The following is an 11972-nucleotide window of genomic DNA, read 5'->3' on the forward strand; positions in this document are numbered from 1 at the left end:
TCAGGAGCTCAGCACATTTCAGAGGGAGCTTCTATCCTTGACAGCAGAGAGTTGTGAGTACTAGTCTAACTTGCTTGAAAAGGGAGTTTGCAATATTCATTGCTTAAAACTGATGGGAGAAGTACCATCTGATTAAGAATGGGATTCTTTAATTGTTCCTTGCATTTTTAATGTGAAAAGTAAGGCTTGTCCCCACAGTGCAGCAAGAACAGAGTAGGGTAATGCAGGAGTGATAAATGTCTGTCTCAGAGAGTCTGTCAGATCCAGCTATGCAGCACAGGCAATGCAGACGGATGTTGAAAATGCCTCTGCAGGAACATAGACAGAAATGCCTCAGCAAGAACTGCATGTGCAGAATCCCTTTAAGGCCCAGTAGGCCTGACTCAATGAAGCATTGGGGCATATGATGTCTGGAGATGTCTCTAGATTAAGTGCCTACTCTGAGTGTTCATAAAATAGCTGTTTTATGTTGTTTTCGAAGTAAACGCATTTGAGGGCACAGAAAACTGGGTTTGGGGGGAATGGGAGGAGGAAATGAATGTCCGAGAGTATAAATCCTGGAATCCTGATTTAGGAAAGCACCCAAATTTAAACACAAGCCCAAAGCACTTTTCTGTACAGAATGTGTCGGATGAATCCATGCATTACAAAGTATGGCATAATGCTTAGTAGAGTGTGACATTAATAAGAGAACATGACTACTTAGCACTTGAAACAAGTGTTTTAATCTTTTAATTCCAGCATTACTAATGGTCTAAAGCTTTTTAGTTTGGTGGTTTCTTGCACTCTAGCCTCTTTTGTTTTCCTGTCTAACATAAGGAAAGCAAAGAAGTGCTATAGGAAAAACAGCAGCACATCTTTTTCTGTTAACATTGGCCAAAACATCTAATCTTGCGTTAATGACCCTGGTAAGAATAAATATACACAAAGAAACATGATCAGGTGGACAGCACACAGGGTGGAAGTCTGCTAGTGCAGAACTACTGAGCATTTGTTTTTCCATGAAGTAATGTATGATTAGGCAAATGGAGCCACACGGAGAAAAAGACTAGACACACATCTTCCTGTGGGACAGTCAGTGGAAGATTTGTTTTTTTCTGTGTTAAAATGAAAGTTGGATATAAGGCATTAGGGATGAGGCCCCTTGGCAAACCTTGGTTGTCTCTTCTGGTAGTAATGACTACTCTCTTGGTAGTAATGTATCATAATGTTTATCTACTGATCTAGATGGCTATCCTTCTCAGGAAATTTGTTTCTTTCTTGAAGGTTTATTGTCCCCAAAAACTCAAATGTAATATGCTCCCAGGAAGATTCTTGGGGCAGTGAGAGACCCCAGACAGATCTCAAGGCAATTGTACTTTTTGCATCCCTTCCTCTTGCAGCTCAGAGGCAATGCAGTACAGGAGAGAAGTATGTTCAGTGCATTGTGAAAAGGAAAATGATGCATTTGTTAAAACCTGTGGTGAATGTAACGGAGTTCAACGCTGTGTGTCCTAGAAAAATCTCTCTTGGATGCCAAAATATGGCTTCTCAGGAGGAAAATTTGAAAGAGATTTCTCTAGACTTCACCCTAAACAGACTTGCTACTCTGTCATATAAAGAGATTTGTCTTTCAGATTGCTGTTTGTTGACCAGAGAATGTGTGGACTCCCTGTCCCTGGAAGTGTTCAAAGACAGGTTGGATTGGGCTCTGAATAACCTGGTCTGGTGGGAGGTTTCCTGTTCATGGTAGGGTGTTTAGACATAGATGATCTTTAATGTTACTTCCAACCCAAATTGTTCTATGATTCTATGATTCTGTGACCTGGTGGCATCCAGACATTGCGAGCTGTGTAAGTACATTGAGCCCCAAGGGCAGACAGTGAGGCAGCAGCATCTTTTACAGTTTAACGAGGGCAGAAAGGAAAACCTTATGAAGTAATCAATGTAATGAATGTCACAAGAATGTCTTTTGAAAATTCCCACAATATTTCTTGCTTCTGAGGCACAGTGGGAGTTAAAGTCAGCATTTTAAGGTAGTGGGGTAGATCGCTTACAGTGTCAGCATTTCTTTTTTGTATGCTTTGTATAGAGATGTTTTTCCATCAGCATTCCTTACTGAGAAAACCACTGTATTTTACAGCAGTAGGTTAAATTGTTCACTTGCCTAGGTGCACAAGAACTTCCTGAAACATATTTCATAGTCTTCTGATTCACTGAACACAACACATATGCATACAAGATATTTCATTATCAGAAAATACCCTGATCTAACATTTTAATGCAATTTATATGATTCTGGTAGGTGGAATAATAAAACTAAATCATTTCAGAGAACTATCCACAGAAACTGCAAAAAAAAATTTCCGCTACAAAGTCTGAAAAAAATATTTTAACATACTGAATTATTCCTGATATTTCAAATGTTCCTGTAGGAGTAGCTCCATTATGAGAACTGTTATACAGAGTGAAAAGTATTAAAGCCACTTATAATTGAAATAAAAGCCAGCAATAAAGTAGATGTGTAAACTTACTGCTATCACACTTTTGTGGCCACATGCTTGAGTGCAGACAGTAAATATATCACAAATCTGTCAAGACAAGACCTATAACTTTTGATTAACACCTGTTAGGGCTACCTTCATTGTATAAAGATAAATAATAACAGAGATTTTATCCCACCTAAACAGGCTGTTGGTTCACCTACTGAGTAATACTCTTGTGTTTGGGCAATAGCAACCTTTGGGTCTGTGAAGGATTAGCAGATTTGTGAAACTCTATTGGAATTGAATTCTTAAAATTGCCCTAAGGAAATCAGTACTTTTGCCATTTCTTTCTAATTCACTTAACATCTGACTGGTGGAGTGAGATGGGTAGTTTTCACTAGTTACAACCCAGTTCTTTCTAAATCTCTCCTTAATGAGTCTATTTCTAGGACTTCCTGTCAGGCAGAACTCTGAGCACTGGAGAAGCTACAAAGAAGGGATGGACTTAAATATTCCAAGTAATTTTCTGCACATAGGAAAAAGAAAGAACACTGAAGCTTTTCAAGCTTGCAAGCTGCTGTTATGTACTTACAATTCAAATTATTTGACAGTTTCTGTGTTAATTCCACTTGCCTGTACTAAAATGACTGTTCTTTGTGCATGAAATGTTCATATATAATTTGATTATAACCTGGTGGAAAAAAGGCTAAGTTGCTAGAAATTAAGAGACTGATTTCTAAAGGAAAGAAATGGATTTTGGTGGCTAAGGCTTTAGCAGGACTGATTGTTCAGAGGAGCTTAACATGTGGATATAATTTGCTAAAGGATTTCCCAGAGGGCTAATGTGGTAAAAGTCAGATGTGTTACATGATTAATACAGCTGCTTTGTTATCAAAATTCAAGTGGTCATCAATTATATCAGTGTAATGGGGTCAACCACAAACTGTCAAGACTACAGATCACAAATGGGACAAACATTGAAACAAAGATGGGGAAAAATAGAATGCAACAGAGACAAAACTTATATCGATTTGTTGGCTGATAAAATGTGTTATTATAGATTAACTAGCTGAAACCTCATAAATGAGTTATGAAAATATTAACATGCTTATAATCATCTAGAAATGGCAGTATGTCTTCTACCAAGTGACCTGGAGGGGATCATTTGTTGCAGCATGAATATTGGTTGAAATTGGGTAAAATCTCAGCTGGAAAAGGAAAAAATTGTCTTCATTACCTTCATTACTCTCTTTGATGAAAGATAAAATAGACAAAGGCAAGATAGCATCAAGAAAAAAACAATTGACTCCTAATAAAAAACAACCACCATAAACTGATGTCTCACTTTGTCTTGTAAAAGGGCATCAAAGAAGATGCAAGGAAGACAAACCATTTCAAATAGGAAAGGAAACTAAGAGTATATGGACAAGAAAAGAGAAATCTAAACTCATTTGTCTCAGAAAAGCTATAGTTCCTGGCAAAAACCAAGATATTTTCAAAATATTAAAGATAGATATAAAATTAAATTTTCCTTACAGGAGTTACTGTTAACCTATGGTTATTAGAAGAAAGAGAATTGTTTCATGTTATCTAATTTTCCATATTTTTGGTATATTCCTTACCTTTTTTCAATTAAACTATTCTACATTTCAGTTTTATTTGTTGAAGGCAGACTTACTAGGACACTTGATAATGCATGTCACCCAAATGTTTGCTATAGGTCAGCCAGGTATTTGTGCTGATTATGTGTGTTTCTGCCAGATCTAGTGTTAGATCATATCCAAAGATGGTTCCTGGCTTCTTAAACCTAAACAATGTATCCTTCTCTTGGGATGTCTTTCTTGTTCTCCACAGTCCAAAGGCAGAAAAGGAAACAAGCTCAGAGTAGATATTGGCATCTTTGGAAGAGTTGGGAGTGGCAGACATGAAGTGTTATGAACGGACTACAAATCCAATTCCCCATCCCCCTGTACTACTTGTGGGAGTAGTGAGGGGAGAAAGTAAAGTAAAGAAAGTAAAAAAATTTAAAGTGAATTTGAGCCTGGGAAGAAGAGAGAAGGTGGGCAGAAAGTGCTTTAAGATTTGTTCTTACTTCTCACTATCCTACTTTAATAATAACTGGCAATAAATTTAATTAACTTCCCCAAGTCAAATCTGTTTGCCTGTGGCAATAACTTCTGGGTCATGCTTCTGTCCTTATCTTGACCACTGAGCTTTTCTATCACATTTTCTCCCCTGCCCCACGCAGTTGAGAAGGGGAGTGATAGAGTGGCTTGGTGAGCACCTGGCAGTCAGCCACAACATGCTATGCATAGGAGCATTTTACCTCATGCTAAGAATTACAATTTAAATACTCAGATTGTCAAATTACTCCAAAGGGTTAGTGGAGAACAATTTTCCTAAAACACAGTACTGCATTATCTCTGAAGGCAAAAAAGTTGTTGCCCAATTATCCTGGATTCCTATTACTTGAAGGCTTGGTATCCCCCAACACCAAAAGATTTCAGCTGTCGTCATTTCACTTACTGAATAACATAAAAAAGTTCGATCAGGACTCAGACTAAGAGTCTAGTGCCCTATTCTCACTAACTATCAAAAAAGCAACAGAGAGAGAGCAAGAAATGTGTAAGCCAGTGATATTGTCTCAGCTATTAACTATTCTTATCTCAAGAACATCTAAAGCTGCTTGTGGTTCTTCAGTGGATTCTACTCCCTCTAGTTTTTCTGGTCTCTGAATGCACATGAAGTCTTCTCTGGCTCTTATACAGCCTTGTTGCCCTGAGATTTTTGCTTTGTTAGAGCTTATTTTTGTTGTCATTGTTACAAGAAAATGAGAAGATTTCTTACTAATGACTGAAATCTTAGACAGCCTAATGACTCAATCAATGACAATGATTTCTGCGGCTGACAGACCGCCTCAGGTTTTAGTGAAGAGTTCTTTGAGGCCAGTCATTCACTGGTGCCTGTATGTCACTGCAAAAAATGGGCATAAGAAAAGGTGTGAAAAAGCAATTCAGCTGTTGGTTTGAAGTGTGGCCTCTGGGAAATGGATATTTAAATGCTTTACTGGGCAATTCTCACAGAATTGGTTCATGTACTGAATGATGGTTACACTTCAGCAGCTGAGCTGCTGAATCATTCCCCTTGGTATTCTATCTTCCTTACCTAGGAAGGAAAGATACACTTGAGACTTAGATTCTAAGAGGGTGGTTTTCATTGATCTTCACCCTATAGCTCTTGTATAACAGTCACCAAGAAATAGGAAAGAATCACTCTTTCTGTAGCATGCTAAGATTGGTACTTCCCAAGAGACTACAATGAGCTGCCCTTTCTTACATTTTATGAAGATATTTTAATCAGCGAGTTATGATGTAAAATACTACCTTCCACTGAGCTTTCCATTTCCTGGATCTGTCCTAGTTTTCTGACTTTATAGGTCTGTCTGAGGGGACCCTCTTTTGTGAGAAGACACCACAAGCTGCCCCCATGTCACGCACATACACACAGTTCCAGCTGGCTCCAAGATGGACACACCACTGGCCAAAACTAGACCCATCATTGATGTTGTTGATGCTTCTGTAAAAAGATATTTGAGGAAAGGGGCAAAATGCTGCACAGCAGCTGGGAGAGAGGAGTAAGAATATGTGAGAGGAACAGCTCTGCAGACGCCAAGGTGAGTGCAGAAGGAGGGGCAGGAGGTGCTCTAGGCACCAGAGCAGACTTCCCTGCAGGCCCCAGTGCAGACCATGGTGAGGCAGCTGTGCCCCTGCAGCCCATGGAGGTGCAAGGTGGAGCCCCTGGAGGATCCCAGAGCTATGAAAGAAGCTGCAGCCTAAAGAAAGTTAGGACCAGAGCAGGTTTTCTGGCAGGAGCTTTCTCTTAGGAGATTTAGCATCCCTACAGCCACCGTTGCATACAAATTGGCTGTATTTGTACTAAGCAAGCTATATAGATAATACCAAAAGTGCATACTACATGTATACAGCGTATCATTACTATAAACTATATATACATATGTATAGTACTGTATGTTGTACTAAAGCAAATATTTTCAGAAATAACAGTTGAATTTGGACAGTCACTGAAAGCCACTAATTAATACAAGTTAGTGGCAATGCTTTTGCTGGGCCTCTAGTTTCTGTAATCATATAGGTCTGTGGGAATTTTCATTGCCTTTTTCAGAAAAAAAGATATTCCAGATTTTGTTTGATGAGAAAAGCTAGAAGAAAAAAAATGTATGAAGCCTTCAGAGTTCAGAAATCAGAAAAGAAGGGTGTATTTTTTTTTTTTTTTTAAGAATCTCATGACTCTGAAACCAATAGGCTTGTATTTGGGGACATTTTTTCCTCATGACTTTTGAATACTTGATAAGCATTGTTGTTGATTTTGTATTTTCTGTGTCTCCCTTGTATAACAGAAACACACCCACCAACAGCTCAAGGGGCCCTGCAGGGCTCCCACAGTTCCAGAATTCAGTCTATTTTTACTTCAGTTCTTGGAAGCAGATACACTGTGTGTATCTATTCTGTGGACAGTGAGCATATACAAATCTGAGTCATGGATTTTCAGTCTATGATTTTGATGCCATCTGCACAAATGCATGGCACAATGATTTCCCCTCTTATAAATGTCGTCTGCTTCAGATAATTTGGTATTGCTGATGCAGGTTTGCTCAAAGAGTCATAAGAAGAGCTACAATCCCTTCTTGTTTCCTTTGTGAATTTGAAATGTTGTCTTTCTTCCCCATGTAATTTTTAAAAATTTCATCATGTTATTTCCTATATTCCATGTTTTTCCTTTAATCACCTCAACACATTGCTCCACCATGTTCTTGCTGATAGTCCCATCCATTTGACATATGTACTTGTTCGGATTTCCAATTATTTACTTAATAAGAATATCCTTTTATGAATCTCCTTTGCAAGATTATCCCTTATACCTTTATTAATACTCAAGAAATATTTTGAAATTAATTTCTCCCTGTTCACATTTTTAAATTTTTATTGTCCCCCTTAATTTCTTTATTCAATGGTAGATTACATCACAAATGCCTTTATTGCTTTCACAGCAGAGGACCTATGTGCATCCAGATGTGCTTATAGTTTTTGTATCTCTTCAATCAAACTTGGCTTTACAGAAATGCAAATTGAAGCGATTTCATTTCTATTCACAAAATTTACTTGTGATGCATAAACACACAGAGGCAATATATAAAAATGAAAAGAGACAGTGCTTATAAAACCACAGAGGATATTTTATAGATTTCAGAGACCTTGTACCTCTCAATCTTAAGCTTGATTCTTAGCTGTACTTCCACAGCAATCCCCAGATCACTGGGCCATGGGATTCTTGACCTGAGGTATAAGGCTTGTAAAAGCTGTGATGAAGCTTTCACCCTTCATCATGCAGTTCAGGATTTATTAAGAAACAGGAAACCTTTGGCCATGTGCATTTGTACCACGTTGGTTATTGCAACAGGCCAGGAATGGGAGACATAAGATCCTGTGCTTTTTCTCTTTTTTATAAAGTCACATGGATGTTCAGTCCCAGCCAGCAACCAAACATGACACAGCCACTTGCTCACTGCCCCTACAGCAGGAGAGGTGGGGAGAAGAGAGCAGCAAGTGGAAAAGTGAGAAAAGGAACTATGTGGGGGAAAAAAACTGAGCATTAGTTGGGTCCTAATTTCTCAGTCTTGTCAGCTCAGGGGCATCCATGAGCATGCCAGGAGGCAGAGCTGAGGCAGCTGGAGCACTGCAGCTGCCAGGAGCTGAGGCACTGCAGAGCTGGACACCTCAGGGCTGGCAGTTGCCTCTGCATTTTGAAGACCACCAGGGTGGATACCAAACTTTGTCATCCACTAAGTGATTACATCCCATTTTAAATCTGGCTTTCCTTAAAGAGTTTAATCAGTGGTGGGTAAGTATGCATTTCAAGTCGTGTGGGGTTGTGCTATCAAAGCTCAGGTGAGGCTTCACAGGAGTCGTGAACTGCTGCTTTGTGTGGCAGTTTGGACCCATTCCTATGTGCTGGCTTTATCAGGAGATAGGAGTTATGTCCTCTTCAGCTGCATACTTGGGCTAAAGCTGTGTGGCTGCAGCCCTTGTCTCCACTTGCCAGGAACCCAAAGCACTGCCTGGGGCTTGTATTTCCCTTGAACAAGCAGAGAATGTGAGCTCCAGCAGAGAGGATTTGCCACAACATTGCAAGCCCCCAGCTGCCCCAAGACATGGTGTTTCCAGGTATATTGCTCTGCATTCCCACACTAGATTGCAGCTTAGGGCATGAAGATGGAGGGTGACCCAGGCAAAAAATGCATGTGAGCTTATTGAGATGGAAATCCTAAAATGATTGCCATTTCTATGTATACATACAGCCAAACTAATAAAGACTGCAGGAAGAGGCATATAAAATGGGTAGATGGAGAAGTAGGCCTAGTGAACATGATAAATATTCATCTTGTTTTATTATGCTGGTCATAGAGTTTGCAATATTTCCAATCACTAGCTGTATATTTTTGAGTGTTTTGATTATAAGCCTCTTTTGGACAGAGCATTTCACTTTTTTCCATTAGTCTAATGTCTGCACTTGGATAGAGATGGAGACAAGAGGAAGAAGCATAATTCTTGGCCTTGGAGACCTTAGAACATCAAAGGCATCTACTGTAATGTCAGATTCTTAATGTTAATAACTATGAGAATTATGAAAGGGCAGACTCTTACCCCTACTTCTGCCAATTTGCTCTATTTGTGTAGTTTTCATTAATCTCAGGCAACCCCACTCATCACTTTCCCTGAAGGCTTTCTGCAGGCTGGATTTGTTACTGTCTGAACTACCTGAAATAAAGAGCTTTTATAATCCATTTGGGGTAACTGTTTCTAGAGACTGGCTCCCTTTCCTCTCAGCTCGGCTCCTTTCTCAATTTCATCAGCAAGGCTGCTGGCAGAATTCCTCCTCTTTCTGTTCCACTGTGACTATATGTTGAGGGTATCTCAATTTTGTCACCTTTCCCAGGTAGTGAATCTTTTCTGATAGACTGAAGTTGAAAAGACATAATGAAGTTGAGACCTAACGACAGATCACTTTTGGGTAGTTACCCAGAACCACTGGTACAAAATAAAAATTTTTATCAGACTCTAACATTAATTCTTAGTGCATTCACATGAAAAAATACAACACAAAAATTTCTCCATGTGTGAGCATATACCCAGCAAACAGTCTGACATTACAATTAAGCAAAGGTTACAAACCCCACAATGTTGCATTTTTTTGTTTTATTGCCCCTTATTGCCTCTGTTTTCCTAACTCATCTGTGCCTCCAGATCAACAATAACAACAATAATTTGTAATGAAAAAGAAAATAACAGAGTGAAATAAAAGTTAAAAAAAAAAAAAAACAAGCGGTGGAAATGAAAAGAATGTCTCACCACCAATCAACTGATGCTGAGAAAGTCGTCCAGCAGAGATGCCCACCCCCCACCACTAACCTTCTCTCTAGTTCATTGCTGAGTGAGATGTCACATGGTATGGAATATAGAATCACAGGATCATAGAAACATAGAATGCGTTGGGTTGGAAGGGACCTTCAAGATCATCCTGTTCCAATCCCCCTACCATGTGCAGGGACATCTTCAAAAGGATTAGGTTGCACAGAGCCCCATCCAACCTGGTCTTGAACACTTTTAGGGATGGGGTGTTCACAGCTTCTCTGCGCAACCTTTGCCAGTGCCTCACCATCCTCACAGTAAAGAATTTCTTCCTAATTGCTAATCTAAACCTACTCTTTTCAGTTTGAAGTCATTCCCCCTTGCATTGTCACTACGCTTCCTTATCAAATGCCCCTCTCGAACTTTCTTGTAAACCCCTTTAGGTGCTGACAGGCCACAAAAGGTCACCTTAGCGCCTTCTCTTCTCCAGAATAAGCAACAGCAACTCTCTTGGTCTCTGTGATCTGGACGAACCTCTGTTCTGGTTTTGCCTGGGATAGAATTAATTTTCTTCACAGTAGCTAGTATGAGGCTATGCGTCCTTTGTCTGAGCATAGCTGACATTTAAATAAATTAAAAACCTTAGAAACCTGACAGAAACTAAAAAGTAACAGCCTCAGTCTTAATGACTCTGATAAAAGCTCCTCACCCAGTGTCAAGTAAAGGAGACAAGATGGCACCAAAGGCCAAAGAGAGAAAAATCCTGAAATAAACTAGACATTTTTGGCAAGGTAGACAGTAAAGAAGCAAAATTCAAGGCACAAGGTAAAAATAGCAATTTGTGCCCTAGAAAATTCATATACCTCTAAGTGATAAAAACTTCATGCTGTGTCAGATTTTCATAAAACGTCTTGCTGAGGAAATTGTCAAGCATCAATGCTTCTTGAATTGGTCCTGGATCAGTCCCAGATGTTTCTGTTCACCCTGACCCTGGTTGCTTGTTATTTCTTGCTTCCCCATTCATTTTGTTCATCTCCTTTGCAGGATTTTGCATGTGGCTGAAGCATCACTGTTGAAGGAACATCTTGCAGTGGCCCTTTCCTTTCATGATTCCTGAAGACTAAACACATGGATTAATGGAAACAGAAAATACATGGATGGATTTGCATGGAATTTGCATGGTACAGCAAATTAAGCTTTATCTACCACTAGTTAGACACCACTGACTTTTAAACCTTTAACAAAGATGCCATCTCTGAAATTTGAACTTTCAAAACTATGTAAACTCTGTAGATGCCAGGTGCAACTATTACCACTTGCTGTGGAATTGAGCTACTATAGCTTAACAGAAAGTTCATTTCCTGGAAGAAACCAGGCAAATACCAAACTAGAAGAACTTTCTGTCATTGACCTGCAGAGAAGCCTACCAGGAAATTTTCATTTGCTCAGCTTCCACTCCTTGGAGTAGTGTGCTGTGGCTTTTCTCAGTTTAATATCTCATCTTTGTAAACTATCACTGCTGAATTTGATACATAGGTCACAGAGGTTCCAATCTTAATTAGGCATCTGATGCACTGCAACTGTAAAGGGGATCATTTTCAGGAAATTAACATTCCCAAATTGTGCAGTCAAATATATTTCCTTGTTGAGAGATGCAGTCAGTGTAGCTACAACTGTGCCATCAAGTACTGGGGATTTGTTGAGGGTCTTGTAGCACCCTCAGCCATGGTGTGTGAGAGTGTCAGGTCGCATCATTAAAGAAGCAAATGAAACCAGAATGCTAATATTTTTGTTTTTGTAGCAGAGAAGCTGCTGTAAAATAAATACTGTAAAATAAATACTAGACCTACACTGTATGCAATGTCCTCTTTTTTTTTTTTTTTTTTTTAATTAATAAAACAATCTAATCTAGGGAATCATGAAAAGTCAAGTATGTAACACTGCTGCAGGTACCAGCTTGTTCTGACAGCTGAAGAAAATTGAATTCACTATATCCTAGACATGCAGGTGCCCATTTTACATATTTAGGCCATTTTTTAACCAGTCAGACTTCCAAGAACTGAGCCTGTGATTACTTATG

The sequence above is a fragment of the Vidua chalybeata genome, chromosome 2, assembly GCF_026979565.1.
Source record: "Vidua chalybeata isolate OUT-0048 chromosome 2, bVidCha1 merged haplotype, whole genome shotgun sequence".
Taxonomy (NCBI): Eukaryota; Metazoa; Chordata; class Aves; order Passeriformes; family Viduidae; genus Vidua; species Vidua chalybeata.